At 44.1% G+C, this 21,007-nt stretch overlaps 1 long non-coding RNA gene across 2 annotated transcripts; it reads right to left on the reverse strand.

Moving 5' to 3' along the window:
* Nucleotides 1-7,685: 7,685 nt before the first annotated feature.
* LOC123571700 (uncharacterized) lies at nt 7,686-18,699 on the reverse strand. Of its 2 annotated transcripts, XR_006695919.3 has the most exons (4): nt 18,470-18,699; nt 14,878-15,083; nt 9,197-9,326; nt 7,686-8,176 (listed from the first exon to the last, which is right to left on the reverse strand). It is a non-coding gene; the product is annotated as an uncharacterized lncRNA (long non-coding RNA). The 2 variants fall into 2 exon arrangements; XR_012431019.1 differs by having other exon boundaries at nt 7,686-9,326.
* Nucleotides 18,700-21,007: the final 2,308 nt, after the last annotated feature.

Raw genomic sequence — 21,007 nt, forward strand, 5'->3', positions numbered from 1 at the left:
TGGCTTCTTGGCTTCACAGATTTTGAATTCATAATGTTTCCCAGTTCAATTTCTCATTATAAATTAACAGATTGGCATTCCAGGCTTACAAATATACATTGGGAGCACAAATATGCTCCAGTGTAGTAGTTACATACCCAGGGTTGGAAGGAGACAGACATCCTGGGTTTGAACCCCAGCTCTGCCACTTTCTGGCTGTGTTGGAGCATGTGACTTAACGTCTCTATGTCCTCACCTTTGTTCTTTCTGCTGATTAAGACCCAACTTAGCTTTCTCCATCTCCCACGAAGCTTTTACGTACTCTAGCACACACTCATCACGCCCTTCTGTAAACCACTTATTTTGTTTTATTTATAGTCTTGTCTCCACCAACTAAATTTTATGATGCTTGACAACTAGAATGTTTTATATGACTCTTTTATTCTCAGAAAGACCTGTCCCTATGCTGACCATGTAGTAGGTGCCTTATACAGGCTCATTAATAAGTTAGCTAATTAATATAGGATGCTTCAGTTAAAGTACAAGGTATGTTTCACACTAACCCATTAAAAGTAGCCAGCTGCTCCCCTCCCCTAAATGCCGAGTGCACACCCTTCCCTTATTTCTCACCTTAGTGGATATTCCAGTGTCAAAAATGTGGCCCCAGATAGGATCCTTCTGGCTGCAAGGAACAGAGAGTTCCAAATCAAACTGACTTCAACAATGAGCAAGCACAGAGATATTATAATTTGAAGGCAGGTAGAGATCAGCTGCCAGGCAGTGCTGTCCTTAGGGATCCAGGAACCATCCCTCTTGCCATTCAGGCATACTTGATGCTGGCCTCTCTGAGGGATGATAGCAGGATGACACCTCAGCACCAGGCTCTCATGGCAAAGTCCACAGGGAGAAAAGGCACTCTCTCTCTGAGTTCCTTCTTCACAGAACATAAACTTTTCCCAGACTGCCCCCCAACCAACACACACACACACACACACACACACACACACACACACACACACACACACTCTGCAGGTTTTTCCTCATCTCATTGGCCAAGAGTGGATAACATGCCCTTTATTTAACCAATTCCTGTCAAGGAAAATAGGAATTACATGTTCTGCTTAGACCACATGGGGTGGGATGAGATGCACATGGGTGCATCTCAAGGGCCCCCATAGGGTGTCCGCTCAGCCTGTTCATTTGGCCTTTCTATAAGCACAACCCCATCCTTCTGGCTCCACTCACCTGCTCCATCTACACTGCCTAAGAAGCTAACGTTTACATGACAGAAAATTAACTTTCTGTTCCCTCTAAGGGCCCATAGTTGCCTCATGTTCCATTTCCTTCTGAAGGAGTAGGCAAAGATTTGGGCAGAAATCTAGCCAATTCATGACCTCAGACTACGGTGTATGTAGATGGTAACTTCAACCTTGGGATGTCATTGGCCAGGAGTGGATAACGTTCCATTCCCCAATGGAAATTTCCATCTGATATGCAATGCAAAACTCCTATGTTGGCATCCCATCTTTCAGATAATAGTTAATAAGAACGTGTTATCAATGTCAGAGCTTGCTTACATATGCTCCAGGAGCACATAAGAAGGGAGAAAGAGATAAAAGAATTCATAGTTGTGTGATGCCAAATGACAGGATTTTTCCACACAGCTGGTAAAAGATAACTGCAGTCTCATAATCTCTTGTTTGTCAGTTGGGCTTCAAAACGTGGCATCCAGACCCAATTGCTGTCAAAAACATTTGCTATTCAGGAACTTCAGAAAGGGAAAGAATACAAATATTCTGCAATCAAAATTATGCAGGTGCCATTTTCCTCCTCTTCCCACCTCTTGAGAGCCATCATCCCAAAGTGAAGATGGAGAAATACCTAACCTTTTTTTTCCTGCATCGTATTTGTAATAGTGGCAACCATTTTCTTCACACACACTATGTCCCTGAGGCCTTTACACGTTTATCTCATTCAATTTCTATCACAGCTTTGTGAAGTTGGCATTAAAAATAATTTTAAAACCATCCATTAAGTGAAGATGAGATGCCAACCTGAGCTTGATCCAAGGTCATTTCACATATTGTCTTACTTTATCCTCATAGTAAGCCTAAAAGGTGGGTTATTATTGCTCCTTATTTTACAGATGAGGAAACTGAGACCCAGAGTAATTAAGTATCTTGATTTAGCTCACTAGGCTGTAAATGGCAGAGCTGGAACCTGAATGCATGGCGATGTGGCTCAGAAGTCTACCTTTTCACTCTACCAGTGTCACCCAAATATCTTATCTTTATTTACCCAAAGTCTCCTCTTTACTCTGAACCCTGTGAAATCCCCAAAGTAACAGGCTGTGGATGGGTCATGCAGGCTGGCACTTTCTGGAGCAATAAATGAGCAGAAGCTTAGCAAATTGGGCTTCAAGCCTTCACTGGAACCAGTTAAATGTCCATGTATACATGAGGTTCTGTCTCCTTGCTTGTGAGCCTTTCCCATTATTGGATGAATCATTTATCTCACTGGAGCAAGGAGGAGGTTTGCCTCTCCTAAGTTGTTAAGAATCAGTTGGAAGTCTGCCCTTAACCCTGGAGCCCAAGTCAGAGAGAAGCCCTAGAACAAGAGTCTGCAAATACAGCCCACGGGCCCAATTCAGCCTACAGCCTGTTTTTGTGTGGCTTGCCAGGTAAAAATAGGTTTTGCATTTTTTAATGAATGGACAAAACCAGAAAAAAAAATGTGACACATGAAAATTATATAAAATACGATTTCAGCATCCATAAATAAAGTTGTAGTGGAATACAGCCATAAGCATTCTTTACATATTGTCTGTGACCATTTCTTGCTATACCACAGGGGAGCTGAGCAGTTACAACAGAGACAGTAGTACCCCTATAATATTTAGCAGCAAAAAGTTTGACAACTCCTGCCCTAGAAATGCTCTGAGCATCACTTATCCACCCAACAGGACCCACCCCCGCCCCCACAGCAGGACACTTGTAGTATTTCCAGTCCCACACAGAGCCCAAGAAAGCGATTCACAATCAAGCTGAGTCCACTGCTATGCCTGCCATTTTTCCCTTGCCTACTCTAGCCTTATTCAAGGATGTTTTTTGCTGCAGTCTCTAAGGGCTATAAAGAAGCACCTCCCTACTGCCTTCAGGGTCCACTGCAGTTGCAGACCCCCACTCCCATTGCCAAGGGCACAGCTGCCACTAGCATCATCACTGCAGTCCCCCACCAGAATGACCCCCTTCACCAAACACCTTGCCCTTTTTCCCCAGACCCAGCCCCCTCACTAGCCCCAAATGATCCCACTACCAAACATATTGCCCCTTCAGGTTCTGCTGGCTCATGTGGGCACAACCGTCAAAATGAGAAGACTGGCATACTTTTCCTTCTTCTGATAAAGAAATGCAAAAATTCCTTTGCATTTTAGTGAAAAATAAAACTGTAGTAGATGCTGTCAGTACCCTATTAGTATTGCTTGGATGTTACCATTACAGTATGTAACAATCAACTTCAAACCCCAGTGTATGCATCTCTGTGCCTGAGGCTTTTGCCCCCAGGAAGCAGGCCCAAGTGCCAGGGCATTGTCATTGCAGCTCCCAGCAGTCCTCAACCCATGAGTCTCAGGAGAGGGTGTATAAATACCTCAGCTCCCTCACCTGGCACCTTAGGAAGATAACTCTGAAGTGTGTTCTGTGCTGTTTCGCAGGATTTCCCCAAAGGATTAAGCTCCAGTCATCCCCTGGCTCTGTTCTCCTCTTCCCAACTACTGTTCTCCTCATCTCCCAGAACCCTCATCTCAGGGTGTGCTTCCTGGAAGAATACAAATGAAGACTTCCAGTTAAATCTAACCCTGCCTCCCTATTCTGCATCAGGCATGGGTCATCTATGAGGAGACTGGAAAAATCTGGAGGGCAAACACTGAGTGTGCTCCAAGCATCCCCACCTGCCTATTCCACATGGAAGAGCCAGGCACATGATTGGCCATTCATGCGATTTGGCACCTTTTCTTTCTTCTTGTCCCCAGAATCACACTCCCAGTAGAGGTAGGACTAAAAGCTGAACAAGATGACCTCTCATTTGTAGTTCAGGCTGCAGACTTCCCTTTAATTACCTAAGGAGCCTCATTGTCACATGAATAATAGAAGCTGCTCTTTTATGAACAAAAACACAAGAAGATGGGGAGGTTCAGGGATGGGGCAAAGGGAAGAGGGGAAAGAAGAAAAGGGAAAGACAAAGACTCAGATTTATTATCTAGAAAATATTCCAGTCTTTCTGAAAGGGTTTCAGCTATCTAGGGGAGATGCTGAATTAATGGGTATGGATTAGAGGGAGCAATTTTTTCTTTTTTCTTTTTTTTTTTTTTTTGATGAAATGGATGTCAATATGACTCTCCTTAAGTTCTGACTCTGTAATTATACTAAAGGATCCAGTGATATTTAACTCAGGCTATTGCTGCCCCTGGCTCCCTGCATCCTCAAGCTTTAGATAACAATAGCCACTCATGGTCACTTCTTCCAGGCCCTAACCCTCCCTGGGTTAATTCTAATACAGACCTAAATTCCTCATCCAAAATCTTGGGGCCAGGTATGTTTCAGAATTCAGAAAATATTTTAGAAAGGCAGTTTGATGCACACACCACCTCATACATTAACACCCCAGTGAGCTCTGGGACACCTCGTAATCAATGACATTAATATTTCTCCAGCAGCATGTATGCATATTCACACCAAATGAGATCAATAAAGGCAACAGATAGCCTCCACTTAGTGCAGGTCAGATACTTCTGGAAAATGAAATTAACCCAGTTAGATTTTGCTACTATGCAGATTATAACCAACTTTGGGCTTTCAGAGCTTTTAGATATTGAGATTATAGACACAGGATTCTGGACTGATAAAGGCATATTTTCACAGCAATATATTAACATTTGAAAGGAAAGTGAATTCTGGGTTTCACCTGGGTGAGACCTCACCAGTTCCCATTTGTGAAAGCCAAGATGGGGCCAGGGCAGGTCCCAGTCCCTCAGTGCCTGAGCTGGACAAAAGGTCTGTGACCAGTTATGTTATTATAGAACCAAGAGGGAGGGGTTGCCTTGTGAAGCCATGAACTGCTGAAACCCAAGCAGTCAGTGGGAGCGGCAACAAGGAGATGGCCAAGGCCGTCCTCAAGAAGCCATATCAAGTGTTGCAACTTGGGGACAGGTATGAGGCCAGAATAGTCAAGACTTGTTATGGGAACAAGGCAGGAGTGGGAAGACTTGGGACTGGCCTGTGCACTGGGAGCAGGTCAGCCAGCTTGGATAGATAAGCACCAGCTAGACTGGACTTGCCTCTGGAAGCCTCTGGTGGAAAGATGCATTCATTGCCTGTATGCAAATGCTCTGGTCCTCCCCCATGTGAAAGGATTAGGTCATCAGATTAGCTGAGGGCAGGCCTGGCCTCCAGGGCAATGGAAAGAGCAGTTTCTTCTGCCTGAACTGTTCTTAGTGGCAGATCCGGAAAGTATGTCTTTGCACATGGTGCAATCTTTTATCCATCAATTATTAAAAGGCAAGTGACTTTGCTCTGAAGCTATTTTCTTTTCCCAGCAGGGTATAATTCAGAAGATGGACAACTTGAGTTTGACTGTTTCACATGCAGATTTCAAACCTTAGTTCTCAAATCCTTGTTCAGGATCCTGGGAAGCAGAGCACAGCAGGGCAGGCCTCTAAAATGGATCAGAGATACTGGCAAGGCTGGCAATCAGGTGGGGCCATGTCCCCTGGCCATCCCCAAACATGGGGGCTGAGAATCTCCTGGCAAAAGAACTTGGACAGTATCAAGAATCAGAGCTTTGACACATAAACAAGGCATGTTTTGTGAGCTGAAGGTAATTCTCATGAGAGTGTTACCCACAGAGCCTGGAGAAGCACCAGGCACATGCGATAGTCACACAAATAATAGCACCAAACACACACATATAGCCTTATTGGGGGCAGGTACTTTTCTAGGTGTTTTACATAAATTAACTCAGTTAATGGTAACTACTTCATGAGAAAGTGTAGTGTATGTTTTGCGTGCTGTATCATGGCCCCTCGTCCCACTCTTGACTTCGGTCCAGCTGCAAGGAGGAGCTTCTTCCTTGGACAGTATCACTTAGGCATGTGCCCATGGCTTGCTCCTCTCTGCCTTAAAGACTCGCTAAAGCTGCAGAAATCATCTCAGCCCTCTAAAGGTCAGGGTGGGTAACCCCCAACCTCCCACTCCCTGTCCCAAGGCAACTATCTATCAAGGGGGCTAGGAGCTGTGGATAAACGCTCTTGCCTCCCTTCCTTCAGGAGGACAATCCTGGGAGGCTTCTGTGTGCTTCTCAGATGTGCCAATGCACTTGGGCTCCCACTGCCAGCAGCAGTAACCAGTAGCACACCCTCAGGTTACTGTTTTCCTCCTTCCCTGCTCAATCTTCCTGCTCCCTCACTCCTGCTTCCTGGGATCACCTCCCAAATAAAAAGCCTGCAACCAAGCCCTTGTCTCAAGTCCGCTTGCCCGAAGACCCAAACCAAGACAATGAAATATCATTGTTCCTATCCCTGTTTTACAGATAATTGGTGCATAATGAATATTTGATGTTGACCAAATGAATTAATGAATGTGAGATCAGAGTGGGAGGAGAATGATTTGAGTCGGTTATGAAAAAGGAAGGCAAGGTCCTTAAAGGGGAGGAGAAGAGGAAGGATATCACAACCAGCAGTTTTCTGCCCCTGGGCCTGAAGGGTGCTGCTGACATCACTATGCTGATAATCTATGTGGGCCCTAGGGCAAAAATGGGTTTAGCTGCTGGAAACAACCAAATTTGGTGTCCCTTTGAAATCTGTAACCTTACTATAGGTGTCTCACAGAGGGGAGCTGAGGGAAGTGAATCCTCCTGTCCCCTGACAGGGCTCAGTAAAGCTCCTTGACGGCCAAGAACATCTGTGACTGGGCTGCAGAGATTGACTCCTGAAGGCCTCTCCTGGGCATGGCCAGTGACCCTGGAGGATCTCAGGTTTGGCTGGCAGTTGTGTCAAACAGGGCAAACTGTGCAGCACAGGTGACTCAGTCTGGGAGAGGGCCAAGGGAGATCTCTATTGTGGCCAAGGGCAGCTACGGGAGAGTGCCCGCCCACCAGTGTTCACACTGGAGTTTCTCAGCCTGGACAGCAGTCCCCACAGTGGGCCTGGGCTAGGCAGAGGAAGGTGACAGCACGGTGGCCTCCAATAACCTGGTCTGACACATGTTCACGCAAGCCATCTTGAAGACTCCTAGAAATACCTTGAGATGGGATTTTTAAAAGACTGGAGTTCATGTGGCATAATTGGAATGACGAGCCCTAGGACAGGTGGTTATAATGCTTTAACTTAAAGAAATACACCTAGAGTTCCTCACTGGCCCTCAATCATGAAAATGTGACCACAGTCTCAGAAGACAGACCGCCTACACCAGAACCTCAGCTCAGCCACCTACTAGGTATGTGCCACAGTCATGTCTACAGTCCAGTTGTCTCCTTTGGAAAATGCGTATAGTATTAGTAATTGCCTGGGAGATTTGTCAGAAGGATTAAATGAGATACTACTTTCAGAATAGTTAGCACGGAGAGTAATCACTCAATACCTGTTAGAGAACATTGCCATCAGTACCCTGACACTGCCCCCAGCTTCTCAATTCTCAACTAAGGCAATGATAATGAATATTTATCATTTTATTTGGCCACCCAATATTTGAACTCCTTTTTCATTTGAGAAGTTCCCACTTCATGAGTCTTCATTGTCTTCAGTGGCTGCTTCCCATTGTAGATGCCAAAAATGCAGAAACTGGCTTTCCCAGAAGTCTTTGCAGCCAGGCACAGGCTGTGCACAGGATCCATCCACCACGTGCCACCCTGGGTTTTGACACCGGAGCTAGACACAGGAAGGGTGGAGTTCTTTCTCTGTCTACTGCAAGTTCAAGTTTCTGCACAGAGGTGACCGTGATGCCAATGGTAGTGCCCAACATTCAATGGCTAAAGCAGTAGAAGTTTCTCCAGACTCCTTCCACCATGTGATTCTCAGTGCTGCTCCAGGCTGCTTATTCTCCAGCCCCACTGTCGGCGTTCCTACTGATTCTCCAGCCACCCAGTGTTCTTTCCATCAAACTCTCTTCTGCTTCAGTCAGCCAGAGTTGGCTGATGCCTGTAACTAAAAATCATGACTGGTACAGCTACATTGCAATGTAACTGAGTCACAGCCTGCAGCTTACAATGCTTCTACCTATGAGGGTCTCTCTTCAGTGTGAGAGAATGGTACCAAACTCTGCCAGAGTACCCAGAAGGGGCCAAGTGTTTGACAGAGCTAGAAGGAGGCAGGTGTTGATGGCCCCAGATGAGAAACCCAGAGCTCTGGGCCCTCTTCCTGACTTAGTAAGATCCAGCTCTTTTTCTGAGGTTTCCTGAACATGTCCAGCTCTGCCATCCTCAAAGAAATTAGGTTAAACTAGAAAAGAAGGCACCAAAAAACTCCACACAGCAACCTGCAAAGATATGTGTAGAAGAGGCAGATATAGATGTGTAGACTCACTTATGTTCACACTCTGGGCTTTTGTTGTAAAGCAGCTTTGGAGAAAACTGCCTACTCCTCTCTTCAACCCTCTCCTTCCTGCCCATTGCATACTGAGTTATCTGCAGTACAGCCTGGTGCAGTACAGTACTGTTATCTGCAGTACATGCACATGTCTAGCACTCCAATTTATTTCTACCCCAGGGATCGTTCTACTTCCTGTCCCCCTCTCCCTCCCTCTCCTTCTGAGCTCTTCTATAGGCAATGAAGTGAGAGTGTGCAAAAGTGTAGAATTAGGCAGATTGGGTCCCTCACATAGCAAGTTATCTGTCAGCCTCAACTTATTCATCTGTAAAATGGAACCAATGATCCCTATTTTGCAAAGTTGGTAATGAGATGACCATTCTATTACTCTAAAAGACACCCCATAAATGTTGATCCTTTTCCTTTCTTGACTCTGATCCTGGTAGCCCAGCGCTCAAGGCTCCCAGTATCCAGGGTCATGTTTGGCAGCAGCCCAGGAAGGGTCAGCACTTGTAGGTAAGAGAGGAGGAAGGGAGGAGCCAATGGACCAGTGAGGATGCCAGGAATGAGAAATGATTGAGCTGTTTAACAGCAGAGGATGATTCTCCCAGGGTTGGGGGAAAGGTCCCTGGGCCGCACCTGTCATAAAGCATCAGGAAACCATCAGTCCTCATCAAAGTAGTCAATTCCTCAGTCTCTGAGTGTTTAAATCATAAACACGATCAATACTGAACTCTGAATGTTGCACCAGCCCTTCATCCAGAGGCTCCTGGGGGAAACACAAATAAAACAGGTTACCAGCCAAATCCTGCAGAGCCAGTCAATTCCTGCTGACCCATTCCTGGAGGAGTCCAGCTGCATTCTGGACATCCGGGGCCAAAATTATGCACCCATTAGTGACATCTCCATTTCTGTGGTAATTTTTCATAACAAGATAACAGAATCCAACCAGAGCCATGTGACTCCAGGCAAAAGTAGAACTAGATTTTCACATTTCTTAGGTCAGATTCCTCAGAGGCAGAGCCTGCCAGCTCCCTACAGGTGCTGATAACCTCGATATTTCTAAGATGCATCATAGTTTGTGAAGGTTTGGGCACACTATCTCATCTAAATCTTGCAAATTCATTCTGTGAATTGGGCAGAGCAAGGGTGCTTTTCCTCATTTGGAAAAGTAGAAAACGAGGCCAAGAGAGAGTAGCACCCAGCTGGAACTGTCCAGGCTGGGACTCCAGCCTCCGTCTCAGTCAAGACTCCAGGATCAGGTCTCTCCATTTACCTTGCAAATAGTCGATATTTAAATTTTCCACTAATGGAACTGTTAAATACTCCTGTTCTTTCTGACACCTTGCACATGGAATTACCAAAGTTTTCAGCCTATTTGCTTATCAGTCCCACCACCTAGACTTATATTTTATCTTGCTCGTCTTCATAGCTCCAGTGTCTAGCTTAATCCCACTTTCCCAATGTATTCCATCACCTAGAAACAATGGTGTGTGCAGTTGGAGAATGAGCAAAGACAGACCCTGCATGCCCTTGAAGTCCAGGCAAAGGGAATAACAATCCTATAGACCGGAGATACACTGTCATGGGCAGGACTATAGCTTAATCCTACCTGCATTATATTACCTGTGTTGGTCTGTATGGGAGATGGCAGAAAGGAGGTTCCTGCCACTGTTTCAAAATATCACATCTTGAACATGAGAGTTTTCGCTGAGGAAATTTTATTATTGCGGAAGAACTTTGAAGGGCAGAGGTTAGATCCAGAGCTCCTTAGCCTAGAATTCAAGACCTTCCATAAATGGTCACCACCCCCATCCCCTCTAGCTTTGTTTACCCTCCTTCTTGTTGTGTATCTCAGTCATTTCAAGTTACTTACAATTCCTGAAAAGGTAATGGTAATTCCAGACACCACACTTCTGCCCATGCTAATTTCTCTGCCTGCAATGCCTTCCATTCTCATCTCCTTGGGAAACTCCTATTCAGTGTTAGTATCTGGGGCAAATTCTAGGTCTCTTCCTACCACTTCCTTCACTCTTTGAGGGGCTATAATGAGGTTGGGTCAGGTTTGAGGACCTTGATTGAGACATGGGGTCTAGAGGTAGAGCTTTTGGTGTCATCAAGGAAGGTCAAAACTCTAAGCCTTCTAGAAGCCCAGTGGCCAAAAGGGACCAGCAGAGGTCAAACCGGAGATTGTTTAGCACAGAAAGAAAATGAAACAGAGGCTTAAGTAAAGTGTCTGTGGAAGTTAGACAGAAGACAAATATACAGGTAACTCATGTCCCCTCAGTCCTTTTTCTCTCGAATGGGAGCTGGATTTTTCCTGGGAGTTTGTAATATTTCTATCACTGCCTCTCTCTGCTTTTCCTTCATAATCCTCTGAGTCTGCTTCAACATGGTGCTCTTCAGGAAATATCTGGAGCATTTGAGTTAGGACAATAGTCACCACTGAAGCTAGGAGCCTCCCAAAATTTAAACAGAAATGTTTGAGGATTGAAAAGAATGGATAAGGCCTCTGGATCCTTCTCTTTATAAAAAGCTCTCCTTTCCTTATCACCTTAGAAACAATGGGATGGACTATAGTAGGATCAAAGAGAGAGAATAAAATCTCAGAAGGACAAAGTCTGAACTTGGGGTTTTTCCTCTCTCTGCTAATGCATGGACTTTCATTAAATCCAGAATTAAGATAGCCATTTAAATAGCATAAGAAGAGGGTAAATGCTGTCAGTGGACATGGCCCATGAGAAATACCCCTCCTTATCTACCAAGCTGTTTCGACAACCAATGATGCTGTTGAGTCCTCTATTCTAGTTTCCACCCTCAGGCTGCACTGACAGCCTTACCTACAGGTGGTCATATGGGGAATCCATTTGGCTTTCTGTCACAAACCCCATATCCACTAGAAATCGATCACTTCTGGCCTTGCTGAATCACTTTTCCTGATGCTACATAAATGGCTTTAGGTGTTGGTAATCAATCATAGAAAACCAAAAACATCACTGCAACATTTCAGATCATCTAGATTGAAAAACAACAGTCTGTTACTCATCTGTGCCCTAACGAGTATTAGAAACTTCTCGACAAAACTTGGTAGAATGCAGGGAGGCAGATATGTATTAAGCATGTATTGTATGCCAGACATCATCTATTTTATTTTAGTTAGTCCTCCAGTAATGTGCTGAGATAAATGTCATTATTTTCCCTTTGTTGAGATGAGAAAACTGAAGTCAAGGAAGGCTAAATGATTTTTGCAGATTCTTTGGTAAGAGATCGTCACATTTTAGGTATTTTTTTGTTTTGTTTTGTTTTGAGATGGAGTCTCACTCTGTTGCCCAGGCTGGAATGCCATGATGTGATCTTGGCTCACTGCAACCTCCGCCTCCCAGGTTCAAGTGATTCTCCTGCCTCAGCCTCCCAAGTAGCTTGAATTACAGCCACATGCCACCATGCACCACGCCCGGCTAATTTTTGTATTTTTAGTAGAGACAGGGTTTCACCATTGCCCACCCAAGATGGTCACATTTTAAAGTCAGATTTGCCGGATTCTTGAATGAGCCATTGAATCTACTGAGTATCTCAGTGTCCCCAGAATTCTCCAGGACATCCCTGGGAGACTGAAGGCATAGTCAGGCAGAGAAGAAAAAGTGGTACAAGGAGGAATGAGGCAAAGGAGAAGTCAGGGAAAGGACAGGAGAAAACAGAGGACCTCATGGTATTGTGTGGAACTGTGACCAAAATGATTATTGCAAGCATTTCTCTTGTAATGTTCTGGAGTATCACCTAGCTGCTAAGGGAGACTCAAACTAAGGTGCTGAATGCTCATGGGAAGAAAAATGTCAAGGGTAAGACCCTGCTGTGTTCAACTCTTTGTGCTGTAGTAGGGATGGAATCATATCTCAGATAGCAGTTCCCCATCCAATGCCTTTCCCCCACAACACACAGAACGGTCAATGGTGGGGACGATAGCCAGAGAGAAACATGCAGGGATTCAGGAGGCTAATAATTTGTCACACCTTCAAACCAATATTCTTTCAATATTAGTTCAATATTTATGTAGAGGAGATGAATACTAAGTGGAGGAAGAACAGAGCTTCCCTCTTTTCTTTAAACCTGTTGCTGAAATGTAACTTACACATGGAAAATTACACATATCATGAGTACTCAGTGACTTTCCACAAACTGAACACACATTGTTACCAGCACCGAGACTTTTAAAAATAATGATAACATTACCAGCATTCCAGAATCCCCCCTCATGTTCCCTTCTTGCCTCCTTCCAAGGATAACCACTATCTTGACATCAAACGGCAGAGATTAACTTTGCCAGTTTTTGTTCTTTTTATGGGTGAAATTATATAGCTTGTTCTTTTTTCTGTCTGACTTCTTTTGCTTGTCATAGAGTGAGATTCATGCACATCGTTATGTGTAGTTGAAGATTGTTCATTCTCTTTGCTGATTGTATTCCAGGATGTAAATATACCACAATCTATTTACCCATCCTACTGGTGTTGTGCACTTGGAAAGTTTCCAGTTCTTGCTACTATGAATAGGGCCGCTATGGGCAATCTAGAAATATCTTTTGGTGAACATATGTAGACATTTCTGTCAGAGAGATAGATATAGACATAGACATAGATAGAAATAGAGAGAGACAAATTGTTTGATCATAGGGAAGACACATGTTTATCATTAGTAGATGCTGCCAAACAGCTGCCCAAAGTGACTGTACTTGGTTACACTCCATCAGCATATCGAAGAGTATTAGTTGCTCTGTATCCTCACCAACAACTGGTGTTTTCTGGGGTTTTTATTTGTTTTTTCACATGCCTTTTAGCAGGTTCACTACTCCTACCCCTGCATCCCTGAACCACTTACGTATGGTTTGCCTTCTAGGAATTAATTCTAGGAACTGCAGTTTTCTTCATTGTGTTACATTTTAGTGGTGCTTTGGTACCCAGCCCTCTTTGTATACTGGCATTCTGGGCCAGTGCTCCCAATGGGCCATCCCTGCCTTACCCAGCTCTAGGAAACAAACTCATAGATGTAGCCATATTATGTTCCCATTGGGCTAGTTTCAATTCCCTCCTTTCCTCTGCCTCTCAAGAAAGCACATTAGTGTAAGTGAGTAGGAGTAGGGTTATCATGGGAATTACCATAAATCTGTCCTATTTTTTTAGTAAAGCATTTGCAAGCTTCAGCCCCTTAATAATTACTACTAATAAACTTCTTGGTCATACCTCACTGACAGCACAGGTTTGTCAACACCCGGCCATGTGATCCTGAATAATTTCATTCCCTCAGCAACACCCTCAGATCTGGACAAGTAAGTGGGGTCCTTGCTCCAATCCCTGTGCCTTAGCACCACCTCCACCATCCCCCCACTCCCAGTCCCCTAAGTGTTTCCAGCCCCCAACCTCTATTTTAGAATGCCTTCCTCAAGGCATTCCTAAGCACACTTCAGTGTTTGGAACCAGCCAGGGCCAGCATTACTATTTGAGTGGTGTATCCTGAGCATGGACCAGAGCCATGTGAGCCCCAGTCCCCATTTCTCCTTTTTGGACTGCTCTGTCACCCTCTATTCCATGGATAAGGTTGCCCTGCTATGCTGAGGAGCTCCAGGACTTGTGTTTATGGAATGGTCATAGGGCCACCTGATGCACAGACTGTTCCACTGACTGGTGTGGTATTTCTTTCAAGAAATTTTGGCCAGGCATGGTGGCTCCTGACAGTAATCCCAGAACTTTGGGAGCCCAAGATGGGAGGATTGCTTGAGGCCAAGAGTTCAAGACCAGCCTGGGAAACATGGAGGGACACCGTCTCTACAAAATAAATGCAAAAATCAGCTGGGCGTGATGGTGTGCACCTGTAGTTCCAGCTACTCAGGAAGCTGAGGTGGGAGGATCACTGGGATCCAGGATTTCAAGGTTTCAGTGAGCTATGATTTGTGCCACTGCACTCCAGCCTGAGTGACAGAGCCAGACTCTGTCTCTAAAAAATAAAAATAATAAATAAAATGATAATTTTTTAAAAAAAGAAGATATCTCACAAGATTGGGCTGCCAGATGGTGCTGATATTGCTGATCTGAAGTGACGCTCACTCACATCAGACACAAGACAATGTCAGGGCTCTGGGCCACCAGTAATTCAACACCAGCTCTTGACTTTCGACCTATGCATGGGTTGGCCCATCCACATGCCTATGCCCCTTTGTTGGTTCTCACCCAGTCGTGTTCTGACTATGTTGCTGCCTTCCATCTGTGACATCCAAGGGCAGTAGGAAATTTTACTCTGTACCCCCTAGTTTGGACACCCAGAGCACTCACCATGCCTTCTCTTCAGGCTCTGCTCCTTTTCAGGCCAGGCCTCCAGAGTTGGCTGCACCTATCTTCTCCAACGGCTTTCAAGACTGTTGTTCCACAAAGCCAATGGCCTATTGGATCACCATCCTTCCTTCCCATCAATGTATGTGCTGATACCATGTTCTCTCAGGTCAGTCTTGAGCCACCATGCTTGAGCCTGAGCCTATCTACTGGTGTGAAAGGAAAGGGTGCAGTCAATATTCAAAGCAATAACAGTTCAGGAATATATTGATTACAGCCTAGAGTTCAAGAGAAGACAGGGTTGGAAGACATGTTGCATGTTGTACTACAAAATTCTAAACAGTAAATTTAACATGACCAGAACACACAGCCTCATTCATAGTTTCCAGCATACTCTGGATAAGACTTGCACTTGTAGTTGTGATGGTTAATTTTATGTGCCAACTCAACTAGGCTATAGACCTCAGTTATTCCATTGAACACAAATCTAGGCATTGCAGACGTGCTTAGCATCTACAGGCAGTTGACTTTATGTAAAGGAGATTAGCCTTGATAGTCTGGGTGGGCCTCATCCAATCAATTAAAAGGCCAAAGAACAGAGCTAAGGCTTTACTGAAGAAGAGGAAATTCTGCCTGTGGACAGCAGCTTTAGCTCATGTCCAGAAGTTCCAGGCTGCCCTTCCTGGCAGCCTCCCCTGTGGATTTAAGACTTGCCTAGCCATAGCCAGCCTCCACAATCATGTAAGCCAATTCTTTGCAACAAATCTCATAATATATATACATATCCTACTGGTTCTGTGTCTCTGGTTGGCCCTGACTGATATAGCAGTTATCATCAGTGATGCACAGTAGCAACCTTTGAGAGAGTCCCTGGAAGCCATTGTTCACAAGAGGCATAGTACATGATGCAGTGTCATGAGTAATGATAAAGCCAGCATTAAATACATGGCATTAGGGAAGTGCAGAGGCAAGAAAATCTATTTTGTTTCAGCACAAAGAGATTCCAAAGACCCATGGTATTATGAGTGATGTTACCTTCTTCTCACAGTGGGAGATATGAAATTAACCAGGAATGGTGAATTTCACAATAAAAAACATGAAGGGATGCTTCCTAGACCTACAAAGGGGGAGACAGTGCATGGATACCACAAAAAAATTTCACGTGCACTGATAGGACAATAAACAAATGCTTAAGTACCTCTTCTCTACTCATTACTCTAAATCTTTACTGATAAATCACCATGCCTTAGATGGGACCTTGAATTTTCTAATAAATTTAATATCTAATGGTCTATGTGGACAGGGACCCTGCAAAAAATATTTGCCCAGGGCTCACACACCCTAAGAGTGATCATGCTGTATCTGTTTCCCCATTGGCAATGAAAAATTTGACTGGTTCTTCTTCAGAGTTCCTTCCACCTCTAATATTCTGCTTCTTTCGCTAAGGAATGCAAAGCACCTTTCATCTAGACCTAGAACAAATTTCAGCCCAAAACAAATGGGTGTTTTTACTTGTTTTAAAGTAAATTCTCCCTTCACTTATTCACTCAGAGCCTCTTGCTCCATTCAGAGAGGACTTCACTGCTCCATGCTCAGACCAAGAGCATCCTTCTTGGGACATCTCCCACCTAGACTCTCATGACAGGTATATAGCCCAGGTTGAGTGTAGGTTGGGTCAGAATAGCAGGCTCACATCTTCATGTCTTCATACAAAGACATTCAGCCAGGAGGACTTGCAGGTAAATTATGACCAGCCCTCTTATGATTGCAGAACAGAGTCACATTGCCTAAGCCTGACCTTAAGGCAGTGTAACTGCTGCTGCAGGTATTTCTATACATAGTACTTTGACCCTTCTCTGGCCCACACACTTGTGCATGGATGGATATGTAGTGAAAGGACTGTTGGCCTGGGAGCCAGGTCCTCCAATACCGGCTCTCCTCTTAATTAGCTCTGTGAAACTAGGAAAGCTCCTTTTCTCTCTGGACTCAGTTTCTTCGTCTATAACATGGGTGAGGTGGACTAAGACATTAAAGTTGCTTTCAGCCCTTACATGCTGCATTCTCTTTTAATATGTAAAAGAAATTTGAAAGGAAAGTGCAAGGCGTAATGTAGCACCACTTATATCCTTACTGCTCAGGGTGAATGTATATATGTGTATGTGTGTACTCTTTTAACTTGTATAGATAATATATTTATTCTCCTTTTTAGAAAATGAAGAAATCAAATCAAGCATCAATACCTAGGGGACTCTAGGCAGTAGACACTGGCACCTGGCAAGATAAAGTCATTAACACCTAGAAGGACACGTGGGTCAGGAGTTCCCAGATGACAGCCCTTGATCCTGATTGGTTCACAGGAATGAATGGTTTGGCCAACAACGATATTTAAAGGATGAATGTTGATGTCTTTCAATGGAGCATGTCTATGGGGCCTGTTCCATTAGAGCACACCTCTCCCCAACTTCCTATTCACCGCTTCACTCACGTTTACATATCCCACAAGACCACAAAAGGCATTTGATTTTGTGAATATAAATTTATTATGCCTGCCTGAGAACAGAAGTAATAAGAATGTTTTCTACCTTTTCATTTTACCTCCACTGTAGCTCCCAAGAGATATTACATGGGCAAGAAGGGCACAAAGAAGTTTATACTTCCTCCTGTAGATTAATTGTATCCCAATATAACACAAGAAGGACATGGGCTTGAAATGAACAGACTTGGGCCCAGATTCCAGCTCCATCATTTGCTTCTTTATCCAGAGCCTCCAATTCATTTGACTTCCAGAGTTTCTGCAGTGATCAGCAAAACCATCTGGCACAGGGGAGCACAGAGCGGGAACTCAATAAATGCTAATTCCTTCTCTCATCCTGTTGCAGAGTCAGCCCGAACCTCTCTCCAATATCTTCTCCAGGGAAAAGGTCCCTTGGGCTCACCCAGGCTGGGCTGTGGTGTGCAATTCTTCATTAAGAGATATGAAGAGCACAGAAATGGAAAAGCTGGAATAAAGGAACGCAGAGTGGGGCTGCCTCCTTCGTTCCTTTTGCAATCACACACAAACATGATGGTGGGGAACAGCACCAGCAACATGTCAAAGACGACAGCAGCACTGGTCAGATGCAAATTGCCCTTCGAAAAATGCCTAAGGCAGCACAGCTTTTGGCAGCCTTTTTTTTTTTTTTTTTTTTTTCTAATCAAGGCAAAGATTTCTCTAAAAAAGCACATAGTAAAGGAAGCCAAAGGAATGTTAGTGCCTGTCTCTAGAAGCCACATTTATCTATTTTTAGTCCCCAGTAAAGCCCAGTACACTGTAATCAGTATAATAACATACTATCTTTCATAAAGACAGATGACACAGTTGACCTCCAGTCCCCATCTGGACACAGGACGTGTGCTGTGGGTTGTTTTGTCAGCTGTGGGCTTGAATTATTTGTCTATACCCTCTCATCTAGTTTGGATCAGAACTAGGCATTTGCAGGAAGACTAGAAAAGAGGAGTGTGGGGTCAACTGGACCTCTGAAGAAAGAATTGGTAGATGTGGAGTCTGAAGGCATCATGGGTGGCATTAGTGTGGAATGTCGCTCAAGCCACTTACTTCTGTAAAGATCTGCTGGCCCCTTACACTTTGTGGAATAAAATCTTCACTGTGATCTTTTTCACCCAAGTTGGGAACTCAATGCAGTCTTCCTGCGGGACCACTTCCTAGTCTTGGGACATCAAATATATACTCTCAATCTCCTCGAACACAATAAAACTGCATTCTCTCCATGTAGGAAGCCATGAACACTGCATATTGCACACGGGACCTAAAGACATAGGAGGAAGAAACAGCATCAGGTTGTCTCACATGGTGAAGCTTTCAGAATACCCTCCCTTACAGACAGCACTGTCCATCCACCTGCAACCTTCTATTCCTACTCCCCACGGCAATCTTAACCATCTCTCTGGCTTCAGTCTGCTCTTCTCCCAATCTAGACTGAGTTCATCCCACTAGATGACCTAAGCTTTTCAATATTACATGTAAATGTTATGGTTCTTTTGGTCCCTGCCTACTCTTGAGTCATTGGTCTCCAAACCTCAATGTCATTCTGCTAATCCTGGGAAAAGTACAAAGAAATCTCTTACCAAGCCTCATTTTCCTCACTTGTAATGTACAGATGATTTCTTAGTTCCCTTCCAGTTTGAAATCCTAGTCCCAAGAATGGCTTTTCCAACTGTAAGCAACCTGATATAAGCCTATCATCATTGGATATAATTGGGCTATATACATACAGGTAGAAACAGGTATAAATATACACATAAGACTCATCTTTTATACAAGCCATCACAGCCTACAATTGTATGTAAAGATCTTAGTCATTTATATTGCAGCATTCAACCTTCACAATAAACTTAATAAAGGCAAGGGCAGGTATTACCACTCAAATCCAGATCTTCTGACTTTAGGGCCAGGGCTCTCTTTGTGACCCCACACTGTATCCCAGGTAAGCAGAGGCACTGGGAGCTTATATGCCTCAGAGAGAGTGGGTAATGGAACATTCTCCGCTCTGAGTCTCTGAGCTGGTATAATGCTATAGTTAAGATCAGGCCCTGCATCAGACTGAGCTAAATTGGAATCATAGCTCTGCCATTGAGTAGCTGTGTACTGCTGAGCAAACTATTCAACTTCTCTGAGCCTCAAGTTAGCATTCTGTAAAATGAGGGAATTAATAATATCACAGTGGAGTTATGAGGATTTAATGAGGTAGTCCATGGAAGTGCTTAACACAGATCTAGCACATAGTGCCCCCAAAATAATAATAATTATTTAGATTAATATTGTATATCAACTTGCATTGATTCCCAAAGTATTTCCTGCCCTGTCTGTTCAGAATAGTTTTAATTTTTAAAATCCAGGAGCAATACACTACTACTCGTGGAGAACTTGAATCCAAGGTGAGATTAGATGAGCAGGTTCAGAAAGAATGTTCGAGAAACTTGATGGCAGAAAAGGTGCCACTTGTAGAACTCTGTGGTCTTTCAGATTGTTGTAATGCCAGTGATTCATTATAGCCACACAGAGCAAATCATTTGTTAATAAACAGAGCGTGTCACAAGGAATGCGAACAGGTCTCTTTAAAGGAGCACCAATCCCATATAAGCCAAAAGTAAGAATAAATAATAGCAAGAAACTTGACATGCAACACAGGACATATTTCCTGCATGGGGCCTGCTCGGAACACTTAAAGGCCCATCTGGAAACAGCACCAGGCAGAAGCGGGGCCTGCAGCCAGATCAAGCCAAGCCACCTTTCACGCTGAGACCTCGACTCTTCTGGAGTTACAAAGTTCAAGGTGAATCCTCTTCCACATCCCAGATAACCAGCTGCCACTCAGGCATTCCTGATAAAAGCTCTTCCAGGCTTAGATTGAATAAAGTATTAGGGAGATAACGAAAAAGTACCCAGGGTCAAATACAATGGAATCCACTTCTCAAACCAGTCCATGACTGTTGAGTGTGCAGTTCCTATATTCTCTAGGAATCCTCTCTCAGATACATCTGGTACTTCCACATCGGTTTCATCTTTTAGGTGTATATGGAAGAGTGGAGGTTTAAGTATCTTAGTAGGAAATCTAAGGAGATACAGAATAGAACAAAGTGAAGTGCTCTGGTCCAGACCTGGGGATCCTGGGTTCTGGCTCTGCCTCTGGCTTGTGCAGTATCTGACCCATGGCTTGCAGTTCTGATGGAGGCTGACTCTCCACCTGTGAATATGCTCAGTGGAAATGAAATCTTCCAAGTTGGAGAGGGCAAGAAGACTCTTAAGACTTTCATGCCCTGAGGTTCTATTTCCCTTCCTTTCTCTGATGCTCAGTTTCTTCATCTGTAAAGCATGGAGCCTAAGCAGGCCTCTCCAGACCATGCATGATATGCTACAGGTCTTCTCGAATCCAAGGGGTCATCAGACATCCTCTTTCTTCAGTCTAGCTCTGGCCTTAAGCCAATTCTTGCCCACCTTTTAAAAAATGTGCCTGTGTCACTGACTACCCTGATGTTCAGCTGTAGAGTTGGAAGTAGGATCTGTCTATAGAAGCATCCTCAGTGGAAGGCATTTACCACATGACATATAGATTAACTCTGGGAAGACATGCTT

Source organism: Macaca fascicularis, chromosome 2 (genome assembly GCF_037993035.2).
Source record: "Macaca fascicularis isolate 582-1 chromosome 2, T2T-MFA8v1.1".
In the NCBI taxonomy this organism is placed as follows: domain Eukaryota; kingdom Metazoa; phylum Chordata; class Mammalia; order Primates; family Cercopithecidae; genus Macaca; species Macaca fascicularis.